The sequence below is a fragment of the Callorhinchus milii genome, unplaced genomic scaffold (assembly GCF_018977255.1).
Source record: "Callorhinchus milii isolate IMCB2004 unplaced genomic scaffold, IMCB_Cmil_1.0 Scaffold1, whole genome shotgun sequence".
In the NCBI taxonomy this organism is placed as follows: Eukaryota; Metazoa; Chordata; class Chondrichthyes; order Chimaeriformes; family Callorhinchidae; genus Callorhinchus; species Callorhinchus milii.
Window position 1 is genome coordinate 94,876,383 of NW_024704742.1, and position 13,676 is coordinate 94,890,058.

The 13,676-nt window shown below is 38.7% G+C and overlaps 1 protein-coding gene across 1 annotated transcript in view; it reads right to left on the reverse strand.

Moving 5' to 3' along the window:
- Positions 1 to 13,676, reverse strand: part of ntrk2a (neurotrophic tyrosine kinase, receptor, type 2a) — a 129,676-nt gene that overhangs the window by 6,571 nt on the left and 109,429 nt on the right. The gene's annotated exons all lie outside the window — the stretch shown is intronic.

Sequence of the window (13,676 nt, forward strand, 5' to 3'; positions counted from 1 at the left end):
AATGAGATTTCAGGACCAATATGGAGAATGGGTCTAGAGAACTGCATTGCTTTCCTTGATACTTATAAAAATAATAAATTAAAAATCCCATTTGATATAGTGCCTTATCACATCATTGAGACACCTCAAAGAGCTTCACAGGATTTACTGTAAAGTATATAACTGTTCATTTTCTAGACGAACACGGCAGCCAATTTGCAAGGGCCCACAGACAACCATGTTAGCAAATGATCAAATTTATCTGGAGGATTAAAATATACTGCTTGAGGGGAAGATGGGGGAAGAGGGAAAGAAAGAATGGACATGCGTTTCAGTATGAGTGCTTCTTTTTCTTTTAAAATGATAGATTTGTCTCAGCAAAAAACAATGCTGTCAGGAGCAGAAGGGAGGAATAGAATAAATAAAAATGCCCAAGAGATCCATGAAGTCTTATTTATCAAAAAAAATATTTCACAAGCTGCCCGGTGGAGTCAAAGGACTTTTGCACACATCTTTTCCTCTGTGATTCTTACTGTTTTTTTAAAAAAAAACATATCTGGGATTGAGCTATTTCAAAAGCAAATAAGGCTCTATTATAACAGAATTTCTTATGAGTCCCTATTCTCCAGGCATGAATTGACCTTTTGGCCTTGCTATCTATGTAACTGACACATCTGTAAGATCCATACAAAATTATTTTCAATTAATCAATGCCGCTGTTGACCTATATTTAATAAACATTATGGACGCAAAGTATCTCAGGAGTGAAAGGATTTGTCTGCATGAGTCCATGCAGTGTCAGGTTGCAGTTAGTGATTCTGGCTGTAAGCCATTTTGCATTGAGGTCATTAGTTAAACCCTCAGTGTTCATGAAAACAACCTTTCACACAAAATAAATGTAGGGGCGTGTATCATGGTGACACCTCTGTGCCTCATCAGGCGAAGCATTCCACAAAGATATGATTTATAAATCCATTGTAAAAGAAACATTCCTGAGAGGTTTTCCTGTGCATTTCCTTTGTTGCTGCAATCGCAGCGCATAATATCTTTGTTTATTTTTAAACAAGCCTGTGTGCTTTATGCCAAAGAGGCTGTTACCCGTTCAATGGGAGGATTTTAAGCAGACAAGGGGCTGGCATTTTCAGTGTTTCCTTGTGATAATTTCACACAAACATTCTTGGAGCAGCATCAACAACAGCCTGCTCCGAGATTCAAAATAATAAATTGGTCACTTCAATCCATAATTGTTTGTGGGAATGCCTTGTTTCGCCTACAAACTATGCAGTCAATCCACTTTACAAAGAGATCTGGGGAGCTACCCTGCTTGAAGGGTGCTATATAATAATAATCCTTGCATTTGATATAGCGCTTTTCACGTCTTCTAGACATCTCAATGCCCTTCACAAAATATATTGAAAGTGTGATAAGGCGCTATATCAAATGCAAGGATTATTATTATTTATATAGTGCCCCTCATGCAGGATAGTGTCCTGGAACGCTTAAAGAATTATTATTATTATTTACAACAATAATAATAATAATAATCCTTGAATTTGATATAGTCTTCAGACGTCTCAAAGCGCTTCACAGAATACACTGTAAAGTGAATTGACTGAATATTTGTGGGCGAAACTTGGCAGCCAATTGCATACAGAGGTGTCCCACAAACAGTTGTGGATTGAAGTGACCAATTTTTTTTTTTTTTTGAGGGATTATTATCAGGCGTGTGGAGTAAGGAAATGTACCCAAGGTTTTGCCCTGCCAGGAATTGAACCCAGATCTCTCATTTGCGAGGCGAGTGCTCTAACCACTGAGCTACAGGACTTCACCATGATGTGTTGTTGCAATAGTAGTCCTGCTCAGTACGAGAGGAATCCCAGGTTCAGACATTTGGTGTGTGTGCTTGGCTAAGGAGCCAATGTATATTGGATCCTCAGCCAATATACAAGGTATATTACCTCTGCCATGTAGCGTTCTGCAACTGCCCAGTGATTTTTTAATACTAAGAAAAATATTGTTGGCCAATTATTCAATGCGATAATTATTGGAAACTCTCCCGTTCAAAAGTTGGTTCAGTATCTCAACAAAATTACAATGACCTGCTCTGTATCTTCATCATGTTGAAATCAAAACTCATTTCCTACTCAAACACATTCCATGCCAGGACCTAAACACTGCGGATACTCATTCCCTTCCTTAATTCACTATTCTGCTCAAAAAATAGTAACAATTCACACTAGCAGAAGTTATAGAGTACTAATCCACCACTAGCGGAATTTATACAGTACCAACATTTTGTCACGAGCAATACAGCATTGGGGCTAATAAGTCTTCAGACTTTTTTTTTGTTGCTGAGCTTGTTCAACTTAAATTGACCCTAGTCAATTATACTCCAACCCAGACACTAACAACTACGACAGCTAACTGGAATCTACGAGTTAAAACAACAACATTTGAATAAAAGATCTCAACTTCTCCTCACATGCTGAAATAATTATTTTCCAACAAATGATGACTAAACCAAAACCGGGAGTTGTCTTGTCAACTATACAACTATATGGGGGAAGAGGGTGGGGTAGAGAGAGTAAAGAACTGATATGTATGTCCAGAAATGTGTTTTCCTGCACCACTAAGGAAATTTGCTAGTGCTCATTCATGAGGTGAATTTTGCGAGATTTTAGATAACAGGTTCCACATTTCAGCAAGTGAAGTAATTTAAAGCACAGATTCTGTAGAATCACATAATGCATTTTCTGTATAACAATCTCCATAGAAGGGAGATACCTGACTAATTAACGTATGATAAGGTTTGCGGTGTGCTGTGAGATTCCCAGTATGTGGGACAAAAAAACATGTCACACCGTCCTGTTGATTGATCTTCACGCCATCCGTCTGAACCTTGTGAAAGAGGTCTGCTGCCTGCTAGCTTCCTGTCTCTGCCAGAGGCCAGAAATGGAGTCTAGGAAGACTTCAATGAAGAGCAATTGCATTTTTCTCCCAGGGAATTTTAAACAATAAACCATTCGATGTTAGTTAATCGATCACAGAATTGTGCAATTATAGAAGTTCAGGCTAAAAAGATTGTCTCTTTGATATTTAACTTATTATAATAATAATCCTTGCATTTGATATAGGGCCTTACCACGTCATTGAGACGTGTAAAAGTGCTTCATCAGATATTCTGTAAAGTGGATTGAATGTTTAAAAAAAGATTAAAAACGGAAAAAAAAGTAAAAAAAATAAATTAAATTTTTAATCAAGTGACCACGTTGTCTATTTCCACCCCTTTCCCACTTAATATTCCTGTACAACACAAGCCCTGGACTGGTGCCTTATCCTATGAATGCCCTTTTCTTTCCACCATGTCTGCTGTGCCAAATTCGAACTCAAGTACTTGTGAAGGTGCTTGGTGCTTTACTTGGGAGCTGGAAGGAGGGGGGAGTTGTTTTTCCATTTTAAACTGCTTTGTGCTTTGCTTTCGTTTTGTGGAATTTTGAATTTAATTAAGCTTCTTCCTGTTCAGCTTAAGAAACTCCTTACAAATTTCCCAAGAATTAAAAGTGAACTGTAATTTGAGGTAAAATCCTCAGTGAAAGAAAATAAACTCAAGTTGACTTAGAAACTGAATCCTAGCCTCTCAAGAATGAACCTATCTTGTGTTTGATCTCTTTTGTCAGCCTGGGAAATTAGCAGTTCTCTTTGTCCCACTGTCCAATTCCTTTTAGTTTTTCAGTCAATCAAGGACCGTTTTCAAGTAGTCCTGTCTGTCTTGGTTTCTGTAAAAGTCGGTAACATACATTTCAATTGGAGGTTAATGATGCTGCTTAAGACTTGGTTGTTCCCTCAGTTTCCTTTCCTTAGGCATATCCTGAGTTTGCAGCCTTCATCCACTTGACCTTACATAGCATTCGTGCTGGCAGTCCTGCCTCCCCCATCAACATGAATGTCAGCAAAAAATAAGACAGAACACTTTGTTTGCCCTACCAAAGCTCATGGTTCGAGTGCAGCCACATCCATCATGCTATCCAATTGTATTTTCGTAAACCTTCAAAAAGTTACAATTTCTTCTAATTATTCTTTGGCTGCTGATCTAGTTTAGGACTATTTATGCAACATAACTCCAAGCAAGATAGGTTGGTACTTGCACAACCAGCACATATTGAAAAATAAAATTACAAAGAGCATGGAAATGAATTGAGGGATGTACTGTGTGTGCCTCCCATTTTTCCCCGAAGCCTCGTCAGTCCCAAGGACCAGTATCCTTCAATGAGGTCCACTTTTCCTGCTTAATATCCTTCATTCTAGATTGCAAAACTTAAGTTTCTCTAATCATTCTTCATAGTTTTCACCATTACCTTGGTTCTTTTGTTTTACCTAATCTATTGCAACTCTAGTGTAAAGTTTGTAACCATTTGACCTGACAATTATGGTTGCGTGATAACTGTTGCTGGTGCTAATTATCGCAAGGACAAAAATATGCCATTGTTTAAAACTGTCAGTCTGGCACAGTTGGTAGCACTCTCTTCTTGAGTGAGAAGGTTGAAGGTTGAAGCCCCTTATCGGGGCTTTGGAATCATGTTCCAGGCTGACATTCCAATGTAGTGCTGGGGGAGTGTCAGATGTGCTGTTCTTCAAATGAAACATTAAACTGAGGTCCTGTCTCCCTGTTCAGCTGGATCCTATCAAAGATCCCACAGCACGATTCGAAAAGAGAAGGAAGTTTCTCCCAATATCTTAGCCAACAATTTCCCAGAAAAAAATTAGTCATTCACTTCATCGTGGTTTGTGGACATTACTATGCACGAATGGGCTGCTGCGTTTGCCTACAAATACGAAGATGGTAAAATCCTGTGAAGCACTTTGAGAGGTTTTGATAATGTGATAAAGTACTAAAACAAATGCAGAAATTATTACTCCATAATAAATGTCATTAAATGGGGCAATACACCCATCTGGGCATAAGACTTGGCTAAATTTGTCTCCTTCTCAGACGGAAAACCCTCTTTAGCTAAGCTATAAGGCCCCCAATTCTGACAAAGCAATAGACAGAGAGCAGACTGGGTGACACTGAATGGCCTCTGCCGCTCTCTCAATATGTGGTTAGTTAAGTCAATAGGTGTTTAAACATTACTGTGACTAATTTATTGAGTGCTAATTGTTAACAAATCCAATTTGTGTCAGATTGTAGTTCTTGCACGTGCTTTTCTCTCCTACAGACGTTTGGAAATGAGAGTAATAAATGGCTGAACACTGGTTGGGGCCACGACACTGGACTCATTGAATAAAACAGTTTGGGATGGGAAGACAGTAGAGTGGGTGTTTGGGAAGGATGAGATTAATTGGGGCAAGAGGGCCGTTTACATCCGAAGCAACCTTATAATTGTATTTGCTTAAATATGAATGTAAATCAAGCTAATCATTACGAGGTGGATTACAACAACAAGAAGATTACATTTGTATAGCGCCTTTCATGTCAGGAGGACGTCCCAAGGTGCTGGACAGTGTACAGCATTTCAGACCCGTGCTGGGATCAGGGTAAGGGGGGGGAGAAGGGAGGGGAGGGGAAGGGGGGTGGCCAATGGAATGGTCGAAGAGGAGGGTCTTGAGGTGGGACTCGAAGGAGCCTAAGGAGGGGGTGAGGCAGAGTGATTGGTGGATGGAATTCCAGAGGTTGGGGGCAGAGTGGCTGAAGGCTCTCCCGCCAATGGTGGGGCAGATGGGTCGGGGGACGTGGAGCAGACCGGAGCTGGCTGAGCAGAGGGAGCGGGCGGGTTGGTAGAGGGTTAGGAGGGCCTTAGTCTTGTTCACATTCAACTGTAGGAAATTTGCCCTCATCCAGGACTTGAAGTCCGACAGGCAGTCTGTCAGGACAGCAGTGGTCCTGGAGTTGAGGGTGGAGGCAGAAAGTTGGAGTTGGGTGTCATCCGCATACATATGGAAGTTGACCCCATGTCTGCGGATGATGTCATCAAGGGGGAGCGTGTAGATATTAAAGGGGAGAGGGCCAAGGACAGAGCCCTGGGGGACACCAGACGTGACAGTGCGGGGGCTGGAGGAGAAACAGTAAGAGGCAACAAAGTGGAGACGGTGAGAGAGATAGGAATCGAACCAGGCAAGGGCAGGTCCGCGAAGTTTAAGTAAAGAGGAGAGGCGGTTTATGAGGATGGAGGAGGATTAGGGTTCTTGCTGCACGCTTTACAATTTGATGACTTTCCCAGTACAATTATTTTCTCAGTCATTAAATGGTCTTTTGCACAGGTCTTTTCTCAAGATCCATTTGCTGAGGTCCCTGTTCTCATTGCATTTCTCTCTTGTTACATCTTGTTTGGGATATATTAAATTGTATTAAAAAAAATGCTCCCCACAAAAATCCCAAAGTCCTGTACTTTCATTTTAAGTGCGGGTCTTTATTTTCATGTATAGTACCTCTCACCCTATTTGCTATTTTTTTCATCTACTTTTTCATTTTTATGAGGTTCAGATACTGCAAGTCACAGTCTGACAAGTCCAAATAAACCTGAGTTCATGCCCTCACTCAAACAGCTTGACATCTATCATAGCAGCTGTAATGGCCAACTAGAAAAAGCTTATTAGAGAAAGGATATCAAGTTTATTTATTATGTAAAATAAATCAATATCATGGCAACATAATGTCAATTTGTTTTAATAGCAAAAATGCCTTGCTTCATATTCTTAAATTTAATTTGACTGACCTTCCCTTAATCTGGAAAAAGATTGCAAAATTAGTTAACTATTTGCAGGGGGCTAGTCCCCTGGTTTCCACTCCTGGCTATTGACTGAAGGTTGCATTTCAGTGTTTATGATAACTTTGGGCAGACATTGCTCACATAGTTGTATGAAACTCTTTTATATGAAAACTTTTCAGTTTCAAAGGGGGGAAGGCTCTGCATCCTTCTAAAAGATGAAAAAGGTGATAGATTAAAGCCAAACGGCAATATCTGCCACATTGGTACCTCAGTTGTAGAAGTCTTCAAATAAAAAAACCTGAATGCCTCCCAGAGACTTTTTTCCCAATTTTGAATCAAATGGGTTTCCCCCTCCTTCCCTCCCCCAAAAAATGTTAACTCTGTATAACTTTACATGACCTGATGCTATTTTACTAAAGAGGCTATTGTGGTATCCCTCGTGAACACCTAGACAGAGGACAAGACAAATCTGTTTTCAGATTGGTAACACTTTGTTCACCTTTAACCTCCATCCTTTCTTTCTCTCTATTGCTGTTTCTTATCTCTATTTGATCAGCACTACGTGGTCCTCTGGTATTTCCTCCCTTGGTCTTCCAAATCAACAAATGCACTGTTCCATATGCACTTCCTCCTCCCTGTACCTTTGTATGACGATCAATATACCTTGCACTGCCTTCTATTTTAATTCATTCTTTTCCAGGACACTTTTCTGTGGAACGCCTTGCCTCCCTCTGTCTCCTCCTCCTACTAATTACAATAATTTAATGATAATAATTCTTGCATTTGATACAGTGCCATTCAGGAGGACAAAATTTTACTGTTCAGTGTAGTGACTGTGTATTTGTAGGTAGCGCAGCTATCTGTTTGCACACAGCAAAGGCCACAAAGAGCAATGAGGTGAATGACCATTTTTATCAAGGGAATTGCCGGCCAGGACAAGAAACATCCTGATTGCTGAGAGAATCTCCCATCTCTTTTTGAATAAGTGCTCCAAGATGCACCATGTGCAAAGGACACAATATAAATGCAAATTGTTGTTGTAATGCTATGGAATCTTTAATCTTTGAATCTTTAACATCCACCTGAACAGGCACAGCTGGGACCGCGGTTTAACGCCTTATCTGAATGATGGCATCTCCAACTATGTAACACACCACCAGCACTGCACTGGAGTGCCAGATTAGCTATTTGAGTTCAAAGTTCCAATGCGGCACTTGAAGCCGCAACCTTCTGATTCAAAGGCGAGAGTGCTACCAACCAAGCCAGACTGACACACACACACACAAGCTGACTAATTATAGGCTTGAAAAACCCATTAAGGATTCCCTATGATTTACTTTTACTTGAATCCAGTATAAGTCAAGAACATTTAAACGTTATACCTCTCAACTGAACATGCTCATCCTCAGCTACTCAATGTGATGTTAAAAAGATAAATGTTGATTTTTCGAACCCCTAGTGATAATCTAGCTTGCTCCAAATAGAACAGAAACTCACCAGACATTGCAGGAAATTAAACATGACCTTCAACTGATTATATATTGTCCATTGTGTGCAATAATAACAATAATTAATAGTAATAATAATGGTGTTGAGGGATTTTTGCAGCTTTCAGNAAAAAAAACTGTACTTCGTGAAAAACTGTTTATGTATGACAAGAACCGTGGGAAAAGACGTCACTGAAAATAAACTGAGAGATTTCTCTTCTTTTTACCTAAGCACAAAAAGCTTTTCCAAACGATTTTTCATGGGCTTTAAATAGCTGATAAAATCCTCAGATTTTTTTTCTTACAATAAGTGGACCGAATTTATTCCGATTTTGCAGTTTTTAATTTAAAGCAAATTACTGAAATGACAAAAGACAATTTTGGTTCATAGTGCAGGAATAAAGTAGGAGACAGCACCTTTCTAGTCAATAACTAAAGACTGGCCACAGGTGTGAATTGCTTCCCCCTCCCTTGATTTCAAGAAAAAAATGCATTTCACAGATACCCACAACATACCCTATAGCGCATTGTACCCCATCCTGTTCACCTCCATACACATTCACTACAATTCACAGTAAAGATCCTGTGAAATGCTTTGAAGCAATTCAACACAATAAGTTGCCATAGCAGACACAAGTAGTATTATTATTGTGTATTATTATTGTTATTATTATTATCTTCCTCAGTCCTCTCGTGTGTTCTTCCTGTTCCCCAAAGGCAATACTCCCTGTTCCCCAAAGGCAATTAATAAAAACTGATTCATCTTCACTGTTCAACACTGTCCTTTTCCTCTCCACAGACAATACAGTATTCCCTCCCACTCACCACAGGCTGCAACAGCACAGAAACGATGGTGTCCCAAGGAGTATTTGTTCATTTCTGTCTTTCGCTATGAACTTTGATTCTGTTCCAAACCGAATCCACATGTAGTTTTGTTTTTAAGAATTGTCACGACATCAATTGTATCCACTAAGTTCCTTTTAATCTCCAGTTTTGTTTGTGGTTTGTTCATTTTTTAAACCATGTTCTATGGGGAAGATTACTGTGAGCGGCACAGGTCTGGATATATGTGTGTGTGAGCATTGAGGATTTATGCCGTCTGGTTTCAGACTCACCAACTCCTATTTCCACTACAACTTGGGATAAAAACTTCAACTAGTTACCAAAAAATGTAAAATGAAAGGTTAGGAGATTGTTTGAACACAGAATGTTATTACAACAATGAATGACCTACCAAAAACTATGCTGAAGTAATAATAATAATAATAATCATTGCATTTGATATAGCTCCTTATCACATCTTTGAGACATCGCAAAGCGCTTCACAGAATATATGCTGTAAAGTGAATTGAAATGTAAATGTTTGAGGTCAAAACGCAGAATCTATTAGAGCTTTTAAAAGTGAATTATGGAACAACTGGAAGTTATATAGCACCCTTTATGCAGCATATTGTCAAAGAGAGCTGGCAACCACCTAAAAAGAAAATTATGAAAGAAAATGGGGAAAAGGTAGGTGAGTGAGACTAAATAGATAGCTCCTACACAGAGCTGTCATAGGCATGGTGGGCTGAATAGTCTTTTTCCATGTTGAAATCGTTCATGATTCTATATGTGTGCATTGCTGTTTGTGTGTCATTGAATGCTAGCACATCTCCAACATGGAACTGCATCAGGCCAGAGGAGCTGAGGAAAATCTAATGTTACTAAGTACTAATGTTCTAGTGAGCGTTAGCTTTTGATGCACTTTGTAAAAACTCTATTACTCATTTTTTTAACTAATCCTCATCCTCAATTAAAGTATGTGACTGCATTGAGCATTTAACTGGTAGAGGTCATAATGCAGTTGCCATCTTTTGTAGCTTTTATAAAAAATGCTGCAGCTTGCTATTTTAAATAACTAAGTGCAAGTAAAATAATAATAATAATCCTTGCATTTGATATTGCTCCTTATCACAGCGTTGAGACGTCTCAAGCGCTTCACGGGATATACAGTGGATTGACTGTGTATTTTGTGGACAAAAATAAGTCAGACTGGAACCACGCATGGCGCAGTGTCAATGCCATGTAAGTCTGGCTGCTGATGCAAAGCAATGCAGTATCCTGGGATGGCACTGCATACTAATCTGAAAGACGGGAATGACTTTTCTCCGAATTGTCTGATATATCCCTGCTACCAGCATCCGAAGTTCGCTGCCATGGAAACAAGGTGTCCAAATGCGTACAGCCGATACCAACGCCTGCAGCATACAGTATTTCACAAGTGAATTCTGAAGAAGGTGATTTGTCTCAGCCTTGTGCGTTGTTGGTTCAGGATAAAATAACTAAGATCAGATCAACAGGAAATTAATTCCTTCTGTGTAAGATTAATGACATTGCAAGTCTCCACTTTTTTTTACTTAAAGTGAGGCAGGTTTAAAATGGATAAGGTATTGCTTCCACCTGTGACCAGAATGGAACAGCCTTTCTCCATCAGGCCTTCCTCCATCACAAAACTGCTCATGGGTGTTATGGTGAACTGTTGCAAAGCAGAATGTGTTCGGACACAAAATGTTGAGAAACAAAGGGGCAGGAAATGGTGGGGGTAGGAAATGGTGAAATGTTTGCAAAAATATCTTGAATCAATCATGTTTTATGGTAATTACCGTTATATGGAATTTTCTTTTTATATCAGCTGCAAAATGTTCACAAGTGAATATTAACCCTGTTATTTATTACAGGGAACAACTAAGATTGGAACTTCCCAAATAATTCACCTCTATGACCTATGCTGGCTTCAAATAATAAGTTGCGTTCCTGTCACTAAGGCAGGAAAAAAGCAGAAAGCTGTCAGCAACTACAGTACACGTATTTAGGAAAGGAATGTTCTTAACTGGAGAATTATTGAACTGCCAATGACTGAGGCTTTTTAAAAAAACTTTTGGATGAGACGTTAAAGGTCCAAGTATCTGTTTAAATGGTCATTTAAGATCCCATGGCACTTTTTAAAAAGAGAAGGAATTTTCTCCCGTTATCCTGACCAACAAACCCCCAAACAAAATTGGTCACTCTATGGTTGTTTGTGGGACATTGCTACACCGAAATTGGTTGCTGTGTTGATCCACAAAATACACAGTCATACAAATTGACAGTATATCCTGTGAAATGCTTTGAGATGTCTCGACAAAGGCTCTATATCAATTCCAAGGATTATTATTATTTAAAATAATAAAATTTAATACATTGAATATTACGAGTCCTTGACCGGCTTTAGACCTGCTCTGCCAGAGAGAAAGAAAGATCCTAATGGATCAATTGTAACTACTTCTATTGATTTTTTTTCAGCTTAAACAAAAATGTCACAAAATTAGGCTCCAGCTCAAGAAAGCTAATTATATGTCAGTCTTCTCGGTCTGACCTGAGGTAGGAGATGATAGCGAGAAACACATTATGATTCCATCGTTACAGCACTGAATTTGATACATTATGTCTGGCTGATAACTGCAGTCTACTACAGCGTTTTGAGACATCTCAAAAATAAGCTTACTCGTTCTAGATTGTTTAGAGGTGAATCTAGCCATTCCTAAATCAAAAATGATATGAAATACTGCACCGGAAAAAAAATGGCTTTACCAAAATATTTTGTCTCCAAGATTTCTTTTCTATTTGCATATTCAGTTTAACCGTGGTTACATATGTAGCTCAGTATGAAATGAATAACTGGCTTTTTCAGTTCTTGAGGCCCCTGCCTTAACCTTCATTTTGTCCACAAAATGCACAGTCAATCGACTTTACAATATATTCTTTGAAGCGCTTTGAGATGTCTCAACTTCCTGATATGTTGCTATATCAAATGCAAGGGTTATTAACATTATTGTTCAATAGGGTAAAATTCCATCTGGCTGTAGTTTTACTCTATTTCTGCAGCATTTCAGATTATCCAAAATGTATCAAATTCTCAAATACAGCCCTAAATGTTTTAAGAATGACATAAAGACCAACTTCAAAATTAAGACTGAATTCAACAATCTGCCAAATTCTGGACGCTATGAAAAGCGAATAGCATTAACGTAACTGTTACTATGAGGCAAATGTAAACACACTGCTCTCTTGAATAAGATGCAGCAAAAAGTATTATCAGGAAACAGCTTTTGTCAAAAAGTCTGAAATATTATCATAAAACTTCTGTAATTCTGCAAATGCCTTGGAATGAAACTGCTGCCTGACAGAAAGACAGATTTATTTGCTTCAGATAGTTAATTATAGACATTCGGAAGTGATTTCACAAAGCTTAGATGAGGAGGATGTATATTAATAGTCCACAGAACAGCGCATTCTTTTTTGATATTAATATAATTTCATATTCATTTAAGTACTGGGTCTGAATCATGAGCTTGTCATCCCTGTCCCTCCTGGAATATTTCATTACGATTGCTCTTAATCCAATCAAGCATTTCGAATATTTATTTTTAAAAACAAAACAAATACTAATTAAATACCAATTAGTTATGAGTTTTGAGTAATTATCCGTAATCAAATGGAGTCAAACCATCTTTAGGAATGAATAATTAATATACAGTCTCTATACTGGGAATGACCCAGGAAATAGGCCAGAGAGTGGCACATTCACTGGACTAGATTGAAAGCTGAGCTAAGGTCCAGGCTGGACAAACTGCACCCTGACTGGTAAAGCCTAGTGATGCAATATTCAGCTTTGACTGCTTCACAGAATATACTGTAAAGTGGATTGACTGTGTAATAGTGGGTGAAACGTGGTAGCCAGTTACACACAGCAATGTTCCACAAACAGCCATGGAGTGAGTGATCAATTTTATTTGCTATAGTCTAGGCTGACCGTACAGGAGCTTGATATTTAAAAATCTCAGAAATGATTCAAAAAGAGAAGGGAGTTTCTCCCAGTGTTCTGAACAACCATCCCTAGACTAATTCATGGTTTACTATTCAAATGGTCTTCAGATTATGCTGCACTGAGTGTTATACAGGTAGAACCCTTCTGCAGTCAGATCCAACCTGGGTGGGCTCTGATTCTGCTTAGAAGTGATTTGGTTGTAAAGGAAATGAGTAAAAAAACATGCTTGTGATAGAATGAGTCCTGCCTTATACTTGTCTGAATGGAGCATTAATCCAATAAATGCTTGACCTTTGACATAATGTATAAAGATTGCTATTGATTATCATTTGGAGTTCAATGCTGTAATTTCATACTGGCCAATCGTGTATGCAGTCTTATATATTAGTCAATCCTCACTAGCGACCATTTTTAATGTGCATGTTGCAGTCCCAGACGAGATATGTAAAAGCAACGTCTGACTAATGACTGCTGTATTATTTTAATCCCATCTCAAGTGAATATTGATACATCCTATTGCAGGGGTTCTTAGGGATTAAGGATCCTTAACAATCTTGCTGAAGTCAAGCGCATGCATATCAGCTAATGGAAAGCTCATGTGGTACTTAGATGAATGCCTTTCAGAAGCCAACAAATAGTTCAAAGGATATCTTCAGC